The sequence below is a fragment of the Grammomys surdaster genome, unplaced genomic scaffold, assembly GCF_004785775.1.
Source record: "Grammomys surdaster isolate TR1022 unplaced genomic scaffold, NIH_TR_1.0 313, whole genome shotgun sequence".
Taxonomy (NCBI): Eukaryota; Metazoa; Chordata; class Mammalia; order Rodentia; family Muridae; genus Grammomys; species Grammomys surdaster.
Genome location: NW_021604732.1, coordinates 3,829,815 through 3,848,086, shown reverse-complemented (window position 1 = coordinate 3,848,086; position 18,272 = coordinate 3,829,815).

The window sequence follows — 18,272 nt, the reverse complement described above, 5'->3', positions numbered from 1 at the left end:
AGCGGAGAGCCCACAGCTCTGGCATCTTGAACATCTTGAGGTCTCCAAGGCAACTTCAGTGTTACAGCTTCTTGTTTCAATGTCTGGGATCCAACATAATCTTCTAGGCTCCTCCAAAGGGCTTGGGTCACATCTCCAGCTCTGTAGCTCTCTAAGCTCAGGTTAACCCTCTCCACTGCTGCTGCTGTTCTAAGTGATCCTCCCATGGTACTGGCACCTCCAATATACTGGGGTATTTTGCTGTAACTAGGCTTTACAAATAGCCTCATAGGCTCTCCTCATGGTGTCAAGCCTCAACTTCTTTACATGACCCCTTCAGTCCTGGATCACCAACTGTAATTGAGTCTGCACCTTCACCAATGGCCTTCCATGGCCTCGCACAATGCCAAGCCTCAGCTGCTTTTCATGACCTATTTATGCCTTCAAAACCAGTACCACCTGGATGACTCTTAGACTTTACCAAGCACAGTTGCAGCATGAGGTACAACCTTGGCTATCTCTGGAACACATTTTTTTTTTTTTTTGTGCTCTCAGAAAACACTTCCCAGAGTTCACCTCATTGGTGCTGGTCTCTTCTTAATCACCACTAATTTCTTAGCTCCAGCTAACTAGCGTCAACTGTCCCAGTAGTTCCTTCTATTCTGGACTTTGAAGCCAGAGTCATGTGGCCAAAGCTGATGAGTTCTGCTGCTTGCTGGGGCTGGAACATGCCCCTCTTGTTCTATTACATTATTGCCAGCTTTCTGTTTTCCAACTCCTACACTGCCTAAGTTTGGCTGTCCTGCAACTTGCCCCATAGGCTTTGAATTCAAAGATCTGCATGCCTGTCTCTTAAACACTGAGATTAAAGGTGTGGTTCACCAAGCTTGGATTTAAGTTTGTCTTCACCTAGAACTTGCTCTCTGTTCTCGGCTGCCCTTGAACTCAGAGATCTGTTTGGTTTTATCTCCAGGGATTAAAGGTGTCTACCACTATGCAGAGATCTAAATTTAGCTGGGTAGAATCTTGCCCCAAAGTCCTACTCCTTTAATCTGCTATCTCCTAGAACATAGGATTCAGCTCTATTCTACTTCCTGGTACCCTTTAACTATTTAAACTATATATTTTATATTTTTCTGTTCTAAACTTGCTATGCTTATTCAAAATGCTCTTCATGAGCCTTAACCAGAGAACAAAGTCTCTGCTGGGCTTATTTGGGACTTCCTTTGTCAATGCAATTAATCTGAGTATCTTCACCTTAACCTTATGCAGACTCTTCAGACAAGGGCAAAAAGCAGTCACATTCTTTTCCAAAATACTACAAAAACAGTCTCCAGGCCACATACTGAAGTTTTTCTCCACTGAAACTTGTTGGGCCAGGTCTGTAGAGTTCAAACCACTCACAGCAACAAAATCTTCCATGTTCTTACTAGGATAGCTCAGTAATCCCCATTTAAAACATACCATGGTTTCCAAATCCAAAGTCCCCAAATTCAAGTCTTCCAAGCAAAAACATGGTCAGGCCTATCACAGCAATACCCCAGTCCTGGTACCAAATTCTATTAGGGTTTTATTGCTATGAACAGACACCATGACCAAGGCAATTCTTATAAGAAAAGCATTTAATTAGCACTGACTTACAGGTTCAGAGGTTCAGTCCATTATCATCAAAGCAGGAGCATGGCGGCATCCAGGCAGGCATCGTGCAGGAGGAGATGAGAGTTCTACATCTTCATCTGAAGTCTGCTAGCAGAATACTGATATCCAGGCAGCTAGGATGAGGGTCTTAAAGCCCACATCCACAGTGCCACGCCTACTCCAAAAGGCCACACCTACTCGAACAGAGCCACACCTTCTAATAGTGCCAGTCCCTAGGCCAAGCGTATATAAATCATCACAAATAGCAACACTGAAGTGTACATTTTAAAATGTTTGAAGGGCTAAATATATCTAACCTGATTTAAATATGCACAACATAAACATGAATTTTACAGTACATGGGGCCCCTAGTTACATTCACAAATGTAATGCTTGTGTGTATTAATTACAAATGAAAGAGAAATAACATAGTGGAGAAGTGAGTGGGAGGAGCGTGCACATCATAGAAAGCCCTTCAGCTTTAGAGCAAGTTTCACCATAAAATTTTACACCATGTATAAAGATTGTACATGAATGAAAAGAATAGACGGGTCCCAAAGCTGTGCATTACTTCAAAGAAGAAATTCACACTTGAATAAGATGAATAAAACACAAAAGTTAGTAGGTTAAATAATATGTATTTGCTTGTCCACAAGGTACGAATAGCAGTTTAAGCTCAAGGTGTCAGATGAGACATTTGAACATGTCCATGGTTCTGATTGCTTGGTCAAGAACACAGGGAAGCCTTTTCACTAGAAAATGATACTGTGACCTTCAAGATGTCTTATTTCCACAGATCAGAAAAGTACTAGACTACAGTGATTTTGGTTGCAGTGAACACTCCTGTGTCATTTGTATGTAGGGTGTAAGAGGGATCTTACCAACTTATGCCATCTGCTGTGTGTGCTGCTTTGTATGTGATATCTGCAACTGTAGGTGGTAGCTTTGGATTCAAGGGTGAAACCTGCAGAGGAAGATGGGACACAGACATTGGACATTGGCTGTCATGGATGAGAAGACCAGATAAAATTGGCCTGAGATCAGAGAAAGACCTTGGTGAAGATATAGGGTGATTGTCATCTTATCCCCAAAGACTGTCTCAAGATAGATTTGCTTCAAATTCTTTCGGCTCCTTTCTTCAACTTTCTAATTTTGTTAACATTTCAATGACCATTCTGACTTTTGGTTTCATGATTTAAGATAGTCATTTCTACTCTAGAATGACCACTGTCGTTTCTAAATTTGCTAGAATATTTCTTTTAAAAGTTACTGTCATAGTGTGTGCTTTCATGTATGATGCATGCAAGGCTTGGAGTTCTGGAAGTCAGCATATCATAAAGGTTGGGTTCTGGAAATCCATCTCAGGTAGCCAGGCTTGCTCACCAAATGCCTTGACCTACTAAGTCATCTCATTGATCTTCAGATGCATCTTGTGTGTATGATATACACTGACCGTGGTGTTCAGAGTTTTAATATTCCACCAGAATGTCCAATTCAGAATTATTTAGCCAAGGCTATGAATTTGAACTATGTTTTAGCAAGTCCCTGTGAGCCACCCTGGTACATCTGAGTGAGCTGAACTTTCTAATCAAATTTCAGTCTGTGTTTTCCCTTTCATCTTATGCACTTTATGATCAAATTGTACATACCTGAGGATTCAATTGGTCTCCAGAGCTACCTCTATTGAATGTCAAGAGCTTATTCTACATTCAGTTTGGTTGTTAACAATATGCTATTTTAAATATCAAGCATTAATTTGTGTTAGTCTTACCTTTGTCTCCAGGGCAGGAATCATATCTTACATATCTTGCCCTTTTGCTAACCCCATCTCAATCCTGAGCATATGAGAACTTATTCTCAATCATGATGTGCTAACTTAAGAATCTACAACAATAAACATTTCCTACCATAAGGCAAACATTCAGCTGCCAGACACTCGGCAATATGGATAAAAGACTAATACTGAAATGTTTGTGGTAGACTTTGTAATTGATGCTGCTGCAGTTGCCTCTGACTTGTGGATGGCACGAGGAACAACAGGATTTCTCCTGACAGCTCCAATAACTTAGATGTTCCTATATATATACTAAGTTACATCTAAGTATAGGCTGTGAGATATAAAGATTTTATCATTTTTTTATTCACCAAACCATCCATTCATTGTTTACTAATTTTAGATTAATTACAATAGAATTTACTGGGATCCAAAGAGAAGCAAATTTCTGGTGACAATTTCTGAAGTTATGAACAGGACGACTCAACTCTTGCTTCCCTAATACTGTAAAGTCATCTAATGAGGACATCAATACATCATTACTAGTGATGGGAAATGGCTGTGCTAAGTAATATATACCTAATATGTTCAGGTATGTATTTGGTTGAAGACAATTTACAATAGAGAGTGTAGTGGCTAAGAATAAATAATTAGATAAGAATAGCTTAAACAAACCTACTGTAGAGCACTCGCACTTTCTTAAACTTTAAGTAATAGAAAGAAAAGGATTTAAATCATAGAAAGAAAAGGATATGTCACTCCAACACATCTGGGAGAGCATCTAGCAGATTCATAGCTTTTTGGGATACAAAATAACCACAGGATGATATTCTTGACCAGAAAGAAACTCATGAAATCAGGCTAATTACTTGGGAAGACAGTCTAAGAAGTTGCCTCAAGTTAAACATTGGATGCACAATGTACACATGTACCATATAGCTCCCACTATAAGGCTGTGGTTTTTTGAGGTATGTAGGAGTTAACATGGAGTCCATAGTCAGTGGCTGGAACCATAAAAAAGTTAAGAGTGTGAGGTCATGGGTTTCATGAATTCTTTTTTCTTTTTTTTTTTTTTTTTGGTTTTTCGAGACAGGGTTTCTCTGAGTAGCCCTGGCTGTCCTGGAACTCACTCTGTAGACCAGGCTGGCCTTGAACTCAGAAATCCGCCTGCCTCTGCCTCCCAAGTGCTGGGATTAAAGGCGTGTGCCACCATCACCTGGCAAATTATTATATTAATAGATTAATCTAAAATACTAGAGTAACAGATACATTTTTTGGAGGAACTAGATTCTACATCGAAAAGTCTTGTCCATGCTAAACTCAGGCATCTGTGTTTCCTAGCTTATACTCCAATGCACCTGCAAATCTGTATCATCTAGAATATGGGATGAATTTGTTTTATTCACCAACTGAGAGAAAGAGAAAAACCTTTGACTGTGAACCACAAGGAGTTACACTGAGTCTAGAGACAAGACAAACAGATTAAATCTATCCCACTGAAACAGAGAGATGTAATTTCTCTCCAGAGAATACCAAAGACTGACAAAATAAACAAAGAAATAACATGTTTCTTAACTTGTGAAATGTGACAGTCAATGGCAGATGGCAAAACAAAATGCAAAGAAATAATATTTCAAGATTTTCCAGTGTTAGTAGCTACCAAGGAAGGGAAGGCACTTCTTGCAACAAGAAAGCATGTAGTAGAAGACCCTTTATCATGCTCCTCTCTGGGACAGCTCTACTTATTTTGAGCCAAGACGGTACTCCATATTTGAGGGACTGGGAAGTGAGATGCTCAATCCTCTAGAATAGCTGTTGTGGCTGAGACATCTTCCATTTTCTGGGAACAGAATTGGCAACAGAAACAGTATACATCCTCTTCCATCTCACTCAACATGTGTCTACATCACAGAACACAGGCTCCTCACTGGAAATATCTTTCTTTCTAAGCTGTGGGAACTGGGCTTGGGAAATCTATGGGACTACTATGAGACCACTGAGAACCCTTTAAGGAACATTTCCTGGAGATACTAACAAGAAATGATCTTATCTCCAGTGAAAGTGTTAACCAATGAGGTAAGATTCTCTAGTTACTACTATGTAATGAGGGTTTGCAGAAAGAAAACCACAGGCCAGAAAAATATGGCTAAAACTTACAGAGAACTAGCGTCCTGATATTATTTAAAGCACAGAACTGTGATGAATGTTATATTACCATTAGTTAATAAATTATTAGTTTATGGTTGTAGAGTATGGGGAATTTTTTAATTCACTTAGATTTTCCATCCCTTCCTCTTTCTTTCCCTATTTCTCTTCCCAATCATCACTCCAAAAATAGACTTAAGCTATATCAGTAGTTATAATGATTGAGAAGCACAGAGTACTTGTGACCATGGTTTATAAACAAAACATAAAAAATCTGGACACATAATAATCACTGCTAGGGTTGAGCTCAAATAAACACTCCCAAGTCTGATGAAAACGTGAGGGCCAACAACATCCATCATGGTACATGTTTATTAGTTATGCACGTCATGAAATTTGTGTATTTTGTTCTAAGGACATCATACACATTCATATGCACATCTGCATGTCATATGCCTGATCTACAATAATAAAAGAATAGCTAAAAATAGAAAACCCTCAATCACTTTATCAGCTTACGCGTCTAAGTGCAAATTCAGGAGAGAAAACTGAAATATGCCCCATTTACCCTTGGGTCCTCAGAATCCAGCACAACGTGAGGAATGTGACTAGTACTCCACTTGTAAAGAGGATGAATAGAACTTATGCTGTTTGTATTCAAGCTCACAAATTTACTCAGCAATGTTGTTTGAAGGATACCCAAGGAAACGAAGAGTTAACATCCTAAACAAAGACTGGAGGGGCTAGGGTTTTGTAAGCAACCTGGAAGGCTGTTAAGCAAAATTCTACCCTTAGTGTATCAAATAAAATATTAAATCTTTAGAGAGACCTACTTCTTTGAGTTTTAGAGTCTGCTGAGACCTTTTCTTAAATTTTCTTTCCCTCAAGGCTTAATAAAAAATTGCAACTTTTTATAGTATATCATCCCTAGAAAAGATTATTCAACAAATAAAGAGAAATAGATATTAACTATAACAAATAAAAGTTAGACTTTTATGCCCTATACCAATACGAATTCTAGACAGGTTGACAATTTCAATTAAAATCTTAAACTAATTCAGAGAATAGAGTTATTTAAGTCATAGGAATATCATGATGGATAAGGCTATGAAAAAATATAAAAGAAAAGCATGCTTTACAAAAGCAGAGGATGGGGTGATCAGTGGTTCCCAGTGAGTATTGCCCTAGTAAAGAATCAGCGTGTGATTCTAAGTGCCCACAATGGCTGCTTACAGCATCCTGCTACTCTAGTTCCAGCAGATCTAAGAACTCCTTTTGGTCTTCCTGGAAAGCTGCACTCATGTGCACAGAAACTCCAACCCCCTCCATACATATACACATAATGAAGTAAATGTTTTAAAAAAAGAAAATACATCTGAAAAACCTGGAAAAAATATTCAAAACAAAACTAACAGAGGTTTAATATCATAAAAATGGAGGAAGCATATGGAAATGTGTTTCACAGAGAAGAATTATAAGTGGTTTATACACTATGAAGAGTGTGCAGTAATGAGAATCAGGAAGTAAATCAAGGCATAATTTACTTGGCCCAGTCGAATGAAAATATAAGCAAGAATCACAATTCCTAATTACTATACATGTGGTAGGAATTAATATCTAGAATACAAAGAGTTCAGACAAAACCAAAAAACACCCAAACTATGGATGACCAGTTGAACTAACTTGAGTGTTTAATATACAAGAATTCTTCAGACTTGGATGTAGGACCCTAAATAAGTTTCTATTTCCTTTTCCTAAATTGTTTCTTATGGAATTATTATGGGACTTATTTATGTAGAGCACACAGTGGGAGCTTTTATATGCAAGGTTCTACCACATTTTGGCAGGAGAAAGAAAAATAACAGTATTCACAAGCTTTGTTCTTACACATTTGTCATCATTTGGCATTTAGTGTTAATGTTACATCAATTCCACATTTATATACCATTTGCTCAAAAAAGTACATCTATAGTTGCTGCTTTATGAAATAGTGTTTTAAACCATGTCAAAGTAAAGAAGCATAAGTAAAAATATGTTTATTTTTTCTTTGAATTTATCCAGATAGTTATCTTTGTTGGTGGTGTTAATTTAGTAACAAAAGTTACTGGTTTATGTTCTTTTTTTCTTTTTTTCCTTTTTATTTTATTTCAGCCTGACAGACTTTCCCTCCAGAACATGTCACCAAGTGATGACTTCTGCCAGATTTTATCCTGGAATCTCTTCATTTCCTTTTAACTGTGAAGCAGTTTTCCTGGAAATAGAATATATCCCACTGCCTTCTGTTCTTCATAATTTCTGACAAGGAATCTAGTGGTAATCCTATAAAGTATTTCCCAAAGATAATGAATTGTTTCTCTTGTTTTTTTCTCACTATTTATTTTTAAATTTATGTGTATGTGTATGTACCTGCTTATGTGACTATGTACCACATGCATGCTGGTAACCATGGAAACCAGCAGAGGCCATTGGATTCTCTGGCACTGGAGTTGCAAGCCATTTTGAGCTGCTCAATGTGAGTGCTTAGAATGAAACCTAGGCCCTCTATAAGAACAATTAATAATCTTAACTTCTGAGACATTTCCCCAATACCTACCTTTTTATTTTGTGTGTGTGTGTGTGTGTGTGTGTGTGTGTGTGTGTGTGTGCGTAAGGGGCCATACACATGCCACAACCTACCCATGGAGACCACAGGATACCTCCATGGTGTTGGTCCTCCTCTTCCATCTTTATGTGAGTTCCAGGGAGCAAACTCAGATTGCCATTTTTTCAGAAGCACTTTTGCCATCGGAGTCATCTCACTGGACCATCCAGTCCTGGGTCTAAGATGCTCTTTGCCTCTATCTTTCTAAAGCATAATCATGATGGTAATCAGTAGGCATGTGGATCTCTTTGGACTTATCCCATTGGAGTATAAGATTTTTCTTTATTTGTTTTCTTTTGTTATGCTTTTCTATACCTATTTTGGGTTGTAGCTCTGTATAATTTTTAGGTAGAAATCTGGGCTGGTACAGCATACCAAGGGAGGATGCATATATCCACGAGTCCTCTTTGTTCTTCCTATGTAGCCGTTAGAATTCAACCACAGGAGTTCTACCTCGAACTACTATTGACATACTAAGTTTGTATTCCCTCCAATGGGACAGACCATATTCAAACCTTATAAATCACGTGTCTGTTGGCTCATGATGTTGGTCCAGGTATGCCCTTCTGATGTACTACTTATTGCTCTCCATTGCCTTTCCTTTCTTGTTCTTTAGAATGTATGATCTCAATCAACTGTCATCTGATTCATTCTTAGTTAATCAGATGTTGCATTTGCTAGAGATATTTTCATCTCATTTATCATTCTTCTCAATCCTAGAATTTTTATATCACTCAGTCTCAGTAATGCACTCTTGCTTCGGTGAACCACTGCTTCTGGGCTTTCCTTTACCACTTTAGACGTGGGTCATTTCTTCTTCACAATATGTTGAAACTAGTTGTGTTAGAATTTTGGTTAGTAAATTCAGTAGATGAACATTTTCAGACACAGTTTCTGCTCCGTCTACCCACAGATGGTCTTCATTTTGGAGAGAGAATAGGGACGTGAGACAAGGTTTTAGTATGTATGTAAGGCAGGCTTGAACTCACAATCTTCCGGTTGACCATCTAAAGGCTGGGTTCACAGATAGGTAGCACAACATCTAGTGGGTTGTGCTCTCTTATCTTTTTGCATGGTTAAAATTTCTTGTTAAAAGTTGGAAATTTAGAATAATGCTATGTAACAACTTTGGGCATCATATTTTTCCTCGTATTCCTTGCTGATGTTATTTGCTTGGTTAATGATAGTATGTCTTCTTTGCTGTGCATGAGTGTGGCAGTTACTACTCAGGAGGACTATAAATCAACTGCCAGTTGAACAGATTTTTCATTAAACATGCACATGCATAAACACACACACACACATGTGCACACGCACACACACACGCACACGCACACGCACACGCACACACACACACGCGCACACGCACACACACGCACATACACACACACACAGTAGACTCAGTATAGGTATATCCAATCAATTCTGAGCAACCTGAAAAAATATAGTGTTGGAAGCAACAGAATACCCAACTTTAAAATATAACACAAAGGTACAGTTACAAACACAGCATGACACTGGTAGAAAAGCAGACCCATAAACCAATAAAACGGAATGGAAGACAAAAATGTCAATCTATATTCACTTTGTGAGTTCCACCCCTAGCTGACTATTGGTCATTGATGGCTGCTGATGCAGGTGACTTTATGTGCTGGTACATACTGGTAGCACTAATTGGACCCAGCTGTTTTGTTTTGTTTTGTTTTTTTAAATGAGCTGGGAGGAAAATACCTCCTCTGAGAACATAGGGAAGAAATTGGAGGTAGAATGAAGGGTGGATTGATTAAAATACATTATACACATGCATGAATCTCTCAAACAATAAACAGTTTAATAATAAAAAGTGTCAAGAACATAGTGGAGATAACATGGACTCTAGTAAATGGTTGTGACAAATTTGCACCTATATACACTCACAAGAAATAGAAATTTGATCTCTGCTTTTGATTACATTTAAAACCAACTTAAAAATGAAAAAAAGATATAATACTTAAACTTAAAACTCTAAAATCATTACAGGGAAACCCAGTGGTGAGGCTTCAGGACACTGATAGTGACAGTGATTTCTCAGACAGGACTCCAACACACACACAACAAAAGTGAGCACAGAAAAATGGAAAAATATCAAGGATAGAAGCTTCTGAACTGATTAACAACAGGATTGAGAGACAGTGAAATACTAGGAAAAATACCTGAGTCATTTGGCAAGGAATTTGAACCTAGAATCTACAGCTTAAAAGATGGAACATGCCACACTGGATCGTGGAGCTAAAGGTGGGTAAGAGTACTAAAGAGATGGTTCTAGAAAGATGATGTGGAAGTGATAAAAAAAAGCAACTGAAAAAATGTTTCCTGTTTTTATTATCAGGAAGTCCAAATCAAAGCCACATTGCGATAGCATCTTATTCCAGTTAGAATGTTATCCTCAAAACCCCAAAATTGGTGAGGATATAAAGAAAATATTTTTAAGTAAGATTTTATTGATGTGTGTGTGTGCATTTATGTGCATGTGTGTGTGTTTGCATGTGTCTGCCCATGGAGGTCAGAGGGGAGAAGGGGGCATCAGTTCCCTTGAAGGTGAAGGCATCAGTGAACTACCCACATAGACGTTGTGTTGAGATCTGAATTCTGGTCCTCTGAGAGAGCAGGAAGTTCTCTTTACTAAGTCATCTCTTTAGCCCAAGGAAATACCTATTCACATTTAGTGGGGCTATAAATTAGTGCAGCTATTGTGGAAGACAATATTGAGATTTTTCAAGCAACCTGAAAAAAATCACTATATGACCCCCAATTTTACTACTGATTCTGCATAAATAAAAAGATGAAGTTGATGTACCAAAAAGTCACTTATACTTCCATGAAAAATATAATCTTAATATGGCATCATCCCAGATGTCCTTCAATGGATAAACAGAAGAAGAAAACTGTCCATATTCAACCAGTGGAATACAATTCTGTTCCAAGGAGAATGAAATCCTGTCATTTGAACCAATATAAAACAGAAACAGAAAGACAAATTTTACTTCTCCATCATTGATGAAAATAAGAAAGTCAGTCTTTCAATACAGTCTCCTCACAAGGGACTGAGGAAGGCGGGGGCTATGTTTTAAAGCACAGGAGAATAACTTTTGGTTGAACAATATGATATATTTCAAGTACACCAGAAGAATATGAAATTACTAACACATAAAACTGATGGATGTTTTAAGGGATGAGGATGCTTATTAGTCTGGCTTTATTATCATGCAATATACATATTCCTGAGTCTGCATACTATCACCCATAAAGATATATTGAGATAGATTTGGAGCTGGAGAGATGTGTTAACAGCACTTGCTGCTGTTTTCAAAGCCCCAAGTTCAGTTCCTAGCTCCTACATGGCTGCCTACAACCATCTGGAGCTACTGTTCAAGGGAATCCACAAACTCTACTGAACTCGGTGGGCTCCTGCACATCACTCACATACATGCATCCAGGCACACACACATACACGTAAACAGGTATTTTTAGAAATGGTCACAGAAAGCATAGATAGAACTTCACAAAACACAAACAAGGTTTTAGTTAAAAACATTAATGGAATTCAAGTCTTTTTTGATCTTTCTCGAACACAGCCCAAGGCTTACTCATACACCAGCCTTCTCACCTCCTAGACATTCCAGAACATTCCAAAGCTCTTATTTAAAATTTTTCTTGAGGCACTATAGTCAGCCTACAGTTTACCTAGTTATTCCTTGCCCCCTTTGGCAGTAATGATGGTAAGCAATTTATGTTCAAGAGATCTCCCTAGCTAAAAGGCTTTCTGTATGGTAAGCACACAAGTTAAACATACTGCCTTTCAAAAGGGGTCATCTAAGGAACATAAGACAGACCAATAAAAGCAATTTTGTTGGGATGAGTTTTCAAAGGGCCTTCAACTCTATTCTGTCTTCTTTAGTGTCTGCCATACTACTATTTTGCATTATCGCTGAAGGAAAGTGGTTCTCAACTTGTGGTTGTGACACCTTTGGGGGGTCAATAACCCTTTACAGGCGTCACCTAAGAGCATTGGAAAACAAAGATCATGATGTGTAACAGTAATAAAATTACGATTATGATGTAGGAATGAAAATAATTTTATGGTTGGGGGGTCACCACAACATGAGTTACTGTATTAAAGGGTTGCAGCATCAGGAAGGTTCAGAACCACTGCTGTAGGATGTTGGTTTCCTAGGCTCCCACAGAAACGGGACATCATAGGATGTTAAAATGGGGGCAACAGTATGGTACTAAGAAGCTTACTGACCCGTCAGAGATGTAATTACTCTTCAACAAATACTCTCTGACATAAATTGAACATCAGTATCAAATCTCCTTCCCCACAAAGGTTGGGGGCCTTTATGGAAAATAGGGGGAAAGGTTGTAAGGGTCAGGAGTTTGGAAGACTGGAGTAAAGAGGGCTTTCTATTCCTGATAGGACTGCTGCACCCAGGAACTCACATCAGTGGTGCTTGCCTGCGTAAGACCTGCACAAGATCCAGCCGGTAAGCAATTCTATCATGGGTAGAGGAAAGGCTCGTGAGTCTCTACTCCTAAGTGAAGAACTAGTGGCAGTTGATGGTTTCAAAGACATTAGTTAATTTCTAGGTTCTAAATATGATGTTGTTAAGTTTTGTCAGTTTTCCCATTCTTGGTGAAGAAGGTAATTTTTAAAGTCTTTTAAGTAATAAAAAAATTCCTAAAATAAAAAAATTATTGTATGTTCACTAAGACTACTCATTTTATGTGTGTGTATTGATTACACACACACACACACACACACACACACACACACACACACACATATATATATATATATATATATATATATATATATATATATATTTCTTCTAAGAATTCTTTGCAACAGATAAAAAAATTAGACTGTCAAGGAAGTTATATAATTAAAACTCGAGGAGATGAAATGATCTGCTCTGGGGTAAAGTTATTAAAATATCTTTTTGAGTATTAAAAAAGATGGGCCTCAAACTTTGGTTTTTATTGAATTCAATCCTACACGGTAGAATGATCTAGAACCTTCTCCTGGGACTACCTGTAAGAGCAAGACACCATGTTACAGTTTCTCTCTATGGAGATTCTGCCTGCAGAAATAACATGATCTGAGATCTTAGAGTCTGGTGCCACTTAAGAAGCAGTGCACTGATGGGACTGTTATGTGTTTACTGTGTGGGGAGAGTTTCTTTCCAAGTAGGAAGCCCCACCCCCACCCCCGCCCCAGCACATGAGGGCAGCATTCCATGAGTTCTTAGCTTTTAAGACCAGCAAATCATTAGAGTCATTTTGTCTTCTCCTAATTCCTTAGTAAGATGAAAACAACAGCCCAGACACCACCCAGTGGAGGAATGAGGATTATTTTGTTACTTCAGTCAGCCATGTTGGGAAGGTGGAGCCCCATTTTTCAAATGAGCAATGGTATCAGGCCTAATCACCATTCCCAGATTCAATCTCATGGAAACAATCCCACACCCTGTGACTTGGAAGTTTGCAGGTTTATGTTGGCACCAGTTAGAATGCTAATGTGCAAAGAATCTGCTCTCTCCTCTCAAACACTAACAAACATCAGTCATTCCCACTGATTGGTTTTAACCCAATAAGCATTTTGTTGAGCCCAAAAGGATATTTTATTTTACAGTATTTAGATTATGTTAATTACTCATGCAGGAACCATAAGTTGTTCAGTGAAGAATCCATTGCTTCAGATTATGTAAGAAGACTCCCCACCCACTGACTGTCACCACTACCACCTAATGCTCAGAAAGAAAGAAAGACATCATGTCAATAAACATTGAGATTCAGAGATTCCTTGGAGCACACAAAAAGGTCTATGAAAACCCTTTCCTATGAGATGACCCTAGTGGCAGAAGTATACCTTGGGGCTCATGCACACTACAAAAGCTTAGCTGTCAGTGAGAAGCCCCTTATGATAGTGGCTCTTTGTCCTGGTGCTGCTTGTGTCCTGGCCATGCGTAAATGCCACAGAACACCTCTGAGCTTCTCACTAGCTCATTTCAAATTCTTGTTTGCCCTTAGAACTTAGAAGAGATGAAGCTGGTTCATCACTTAAGGAAGATTGCTATCAATCACGTCAGCAGATCTTTTCAGAGATCATACAGTGACATGGATGAAGCTCAGGCACTGATAATATCAAAAATGGCACTGGATCTTAGGTATCTGTATAATTGCTATTTAAAAGAAATTAAAGTAGCTATTTCTTCCTATCACATAAACATGCATACAGAACATGAATATAGGTATTAGAAAACAAGTAACTTACAGCTCATTTAAAGTGTCAGTGAATAAAACAATGTTAGGCCACCTAAGACATTACTTTTTTCCCTTCTATTCTGCCAAATATGGAAACTGATATACTTACTAATATAAGTACCTTCATTGCAGTTAACTTTCCCTAGTTATGTATTTACTTAATATGCACAGAAGAGTCAATATAATTGGCTAAGGAGTAAATAGTTGACCACAAGATAAATGATGTCCTTTAAGAGTTTATAGTTTCATGAGAAGCAAGCAAAGAAGTAGTAACTTCATCTACTAGGATTGGTGCCAACAGTATACAAAAGGCATCTGGCAGCATAGATCACAGCATGTAGTTTCTATGGGCCAAAAGGGAGGGAGGGAGTCAGGAAAAAACCCTGGGTGGAGATGAGAGTTTAGACTCTTAGTTGTAAACTTGAGGGCTAAGCATTCTAAGGAAACAGGCAAGGAACGAAGCCGCAATGTTTGTAAGGGTTGTTGTAAGTTGGCTGTGATCTGATACACAATTAGAGAGATCAGAAAAAAAAATGTACCTGGAGATGTTATCTGACTGCCTGGTCGCCAAGGGTCTCCTTTGTCTGAAAAGCGGGGTGGGAGCTTTTTCAAGGAGCCATAGGATTTTGTGTTAAGAGGCTGGTGACTCCAAAAGGCTGACTTTTACATGGAAGATTGTAGATATAGAAAGGTGACACATTCTGTGCTTACATAAGAGAGAGTAAGAGAGAGGTTATTCTACTTGTCAAGGTATGAGATACTGAACGTTAGTGCCCAGGAATTATTTATCATAGACACGAAAGAACTGGCTAAAAGAGCATTAGGAAGGAATCATTGGCCCTTAGTGATTAACCAGATGTTGGAATGAAAAAGGATGAAGCAAGGACAGACAGGATTGGAACATGTGTGGTCCCTGAAAGGAGAAATCATGCCAGAGAAAATGTTTCCTTGAGTTTGGGGTGCACAGAATGACATGTTGAAAATTTGTGAGTGGAACTAAGGATGACAGTTAAAAACCTTGAGCGGGAGATACTCCAGTAGAAATGTGCCGGAAAAGAGAGTATTAAATGTTTTTGAGAAATAAACTTCTGAAGGATAGAAGGCAAAACGCTGATCTGTCTTTCAAAGAAATCTCCACCAGTAGACATATAATGAATTCATTTACCAACACAGGGGTTGTAGAATTTGGTCCTAACCATCCACAAAAAAACTAAAAGAAGTGCCTATACTGTGAGTCAGGTGTTGAACTGAAGTTTCTTATTCATAAACCAAGAAGAAATCATCTCCTCTAGATGACTCCAAAAGGTCTACCTGATTTTACAATAGGAAAAAAAAAAAAGATGGCTTTCCATCACCATGCTTTCTCCATTATGGAACTCTACAAAGCAGCTCTACCCTTCCTCTCCTGCATCACTGTCATCTTCATTCCTCTGCTTCACATCAGACCTCTCTCCTCCTAGTGTACACAGATGTACAGTGACAACCTCATCTCCCAAATGTAGATGGTTATCAGATACTTTTAAGTTCCTCTATAATACTTACGATTATATAAAATAACCTTTCCAAAGAATTTACATGTCTAATATTTCTACCACTTCAATGTATGTCTATTAATTCAAGTCTAATGTCTGTGAGGAGTGATGCTCAGTCAAAGATGACATGATGGACACAGTAAGATAGTAAAGTACTTCCAGGAATTAGTCTAATCACTGGTAGGGTCATTTTCTAGCTATTAGACCATGCTATTTTAATCCAAAGAACCATGAAGAAAGAGAACTAAAAGTGAAGTATGCTATTTTTTCTATTCTTATTAACTTGAATTTCTTATTGAAATATTCACACTGAAAGTTTGTTTAAGCAACAATCAGCCTTATCAATTAGTATAACAACTTGTGATTTCAGAATGAAAAAAGGAAAGCAAAGATGACAAAATAAATGTTTCTTTGAGATTATTGTTAATGAAGTTTAACCTTTGTTTTAAGTATGGATTCTCCATCTCTGTCTTAAGAGAATATGTATTTAAAAATTAATAACAGAGTTAGCGGCCGAACCTAGACTTCACACATGCCAAGAAATCTCTCTGCCCCTAAGCTATTACCCCAGCTCTTAGAAGTATATTATTGACTTTTTCACAATATTAATTTCAACAACCCATAAGCTTGGGAGTTCTTCCATTTTCTAATGTTCTCCTCAATCTCTTTCTTCAAAATATGCAGAGACTACCTGACAGTGAGGTTCTCAACCCCAGCTAACAGAATCTATAACACAACCTAACATGACTGCTGTACATCAAGCTTCTAGAGCATCAGAGAAAAGGGGAAAGGGAGGGAAGATAAGAAGAGTCAGAGGACCAGAACATCTGTGAAACTGTGTCTTTTATATATGATAGGAAAGCTGTATCTATGAAATCTCAACACTATGGCTGGCTAAACTAGACCCGAACAGTTGATATTTGGGTGAAGAGCTGGATATTGAGGAAAAGGTAGCTAAGTGAAGATCTGCGATAAATCAGAAGTTGTTTGAGGAAGAAATTGTTTGTGGGGTAGTACTTCTCTCCTCAGCAATTCAGGCTTTTATCTTATACCCTTCTGTTTAAAGGTATAAATATACAAGGGATTATGGCCGCTTCAAACTAGGGCACAATCTACACTGGACCTTAATTCTCTTTAGTGGCTCTTCCACCCATTGGACTTCTAGTCTCTTCAGTGACTAGTCTACCAGTGTCTACTAGCACTGCCTAAAGCCTAGAAAGCTGGTGTATTTAACCATTACTTTCTGAACATCTTTCTCAGAAAGCCATCTGGGCTTGAGACTTCTCTGATTCCTTTTCTCCATCAATACTTGCATTTCACATGTGGTATTTGTCTCCCCAATGGATACCTATCCATACACATATATACAGTAATCATTCTTTTTCAGGGAACATCTGCATTTCACAGGGATCCACTAAAGGCAATTTCCTTCCAAAAGCATGGTGGACATACTGTGACTTGGGCATTGTGGGAGACACTGAGGGGATACTTAGAACAAATGAAATTTCGACTAAACCATGCAACACAGTTAGTCATGAGTCTCGTTGCTGAGTTGTTCCCTCCAGTGTACAGGAATCACCAACTAACTGCCTGCCAGGAATATGCTCCACACTGACACACTTAAGAACAAAGATTTCTATGTCAGTTCTAAATGCAGCTGAGAAATGGTGTTCGGGTGTGATTGAGGACAATATCTCCAATAGATTGTATCGTACGTAGCACACTTACAGAGGCTCTAGGCTGAGCAATTCCTTGTTAAAGGATTTTAGATCCCTATCTGAGTTTTAAATGTTGAACCACACAAAGGAATTGTTGAAACCTCCTTAAGCAGCTAAAACCTTGTTCCCAATTCATGGGAAATTTGGCCATGGAAGAGATTAAATAGAGTGGTGTCGCTAGTCAGAGTTGATGAAATGCAGGCACGGAGATGGTACCTATCAAAAAGGAAATTAGAATAAATGAATATTAAAATATTTAAATCTATAATAATGTGTTCAAAACACAGTTCCAAAGAACATTATCATTGGAAGTGAGAAACCCGCGCTAAGTCACTTATAGTCTTTCCCAAGCAACCTTCTTCCTTCCATTTCAACTCATTAGGGTAATATTAGCTTTGAGCATAATGGTGTAATTTTAACTGTACTGTACACAAATTACTCTGGCTCTTTATGTGACAAGACTTAGCAATAATCCCTCTTGGTAGATCTTTAACAATTGTTACAACGCTGGGGGAGGGAGGATGTGGGGAGGGGAAGAAGCT